The sequence below is a fragment of the Helianthus annuus genome, chromosome 10, assembly GCF_002127325.2.
Source record: "Helianthus annuus cultivar XRQ/B chromosome 10, HanXRQr2.0-SUNRISE, whole genome shotgun sequence".
Lineage (NCBI taxonomy): Eukaryota > Viridiplantae > Streptophyta > Magnoliopsida > Asterales > Asteraceae > Helianthus > Helianthus annuus.
In genome coordinates, this window is record NC_035442.2 from 36006861 (window position 1) to 36008572 (window position 1712).

A 1712-nucleotide genomic window follows, 5' to 3' on the forward strand; every position below is an offset into this window, starting at 1 on the left:
GCTAGAGCGGCGTGGTCTAGACATATTGGAATTTGCAACCCCACAGAAAAAGACCTTATTAGTCTCAAGTCACATTTTATATTTGATCCGCCTATGGATTTTAATACGAACAGTTGTATAGATTTTATATTTTAATTTCAAGCTTTTATTTTGTTTAATTTTATTTCCATATTTCGTTGTCTATTGTGATCAGTGTTATCAATTGTCACGCATATACCACAAGTCTGGGCCCACCAGTAAATCAGGGTGCGACATACAAGGATTCAAGAGAAGATGGAAAGAGACTGGAACTTTCTTAAAGAAGCCAAAGATAATTCCTAGATCAGATCTCCTAACAAATGTCACAAGATATACACTACAGGTCTCCAATGAAGACATATTTTTTCCTGAGTATCATCTTAGACACTTCTATAGTAAAGAAGAAGAAAAAGAAAAACTAGAAAGACCTTTAAGTCCTGTGACCAAGAACTTTTATCTGCAAAGAATTATGATTGGAGAATTATGCTTTCATAAACCACTCACCAATCCAATCAAAAGGTAATGAAGGTACTAGATCATTCCACTCTTGATTGTATATTGTGTTTCCATGATCTAAATAAATACACAGTAGTGAGAAGTCTAGGTGATGAACAAACATTCACTGATGGAGAACAAGCATCTATGGTTCATCGAGTTAATTTGATGAAACTAAGAAAAACATATGAAGACGAAAAATCATGCAGAAGAACTGCCAAAAAAGTTATCAATAGTATCACCACAAGTGGCATAAAAGTCTTCATCAGAATTGCTCTGAGTGACTTGATGTGTGTATTCACTTTTATCATATGATCTCTGGGAAGCTGCTCATAACCCCACCTTGTACAGAAACCCCCGATGAACTCAAATTTGAGGCAAGAAAATATCTAATCTTTGAAAAATCTGAATTATCTGTTATTTACAGGGATATCAATGAAGAAAGGACAATGTTCAGACTTAGTGAAATCTGCAAATACTCCAACAAGATGCTAAACTATATTAGAGAATGCATGAACAAGAAGAAAGAGTAACTAATGGTCAAAGGACGTGCCAAGATAGATCTCATGAAGCAAATTGAACAAAAACTTGATGAATTAATTGAGGCAAGAGAGATCTAAAAAGCTCTATACAAGGAATACAACAAACCAATTCCACAAAACAAGAAGCCGTAGAAACGAGATCTTTACCACCTTGCTTAAAAAACATTTTAAAGTCCTGTACTTTTGGATTTTGGTTGGATAAAATATTACTATTCAGTTGGTGTATTTTTAAAAGTTTCTTTTGATTGTTATGTTGCAGTTTGTTTGTCATAATTGTCATTTTACTTACAACCCTTGGGGGAAAATTGTTAGGAAATTTTATGTAAGTGTTGAAGAAAAAATGATGAAGATTTTTTATCTTTCTAATCAAATTTGATGCTGAAAAAGTCAACAGGTCAAACAGAAATAAGATCCTTGACTTTAGACAAGAAAATGAAGAGTTGGCATCAAGTACGGACCAGACAAACATATACAGGATAAGAAGAAGACTGGATCATCATAATCTGATATTCATCATCAGAATCTGATTAGAATGAATCATCATAAATCCAATGATCTGAGTCATCAGATTGTTGATACAAAACTCATCAAAATTCTGATGAAGCAACTTGTTGTAACCGATAAGGTTTACACAAACACCTAAGTGACTAGTGGATC

The 1712-nt window shown here is 33.6% G+C and overlaps 1 long non-coding RNA gene across 1 annotated transcript; it reads left to right on the forward strand.

The window, feature by feature from the left end:
- Positions 1 to 369: 369 nt before the first annotated feature.
- LOC118482831 lies at positions 370 to 1346 on the forward strand. The gene is made up of 2 exons (XR_004868958.1): positions 370 to 546; positions 941 to 1346. It is a non-coding gene; the product is annotated as an uncharacterized LOC118482831 (long non-coding RNA).
- The last annotated feature ends 366 nt before the right edge of the window (positions 1347 to 1712 follow it).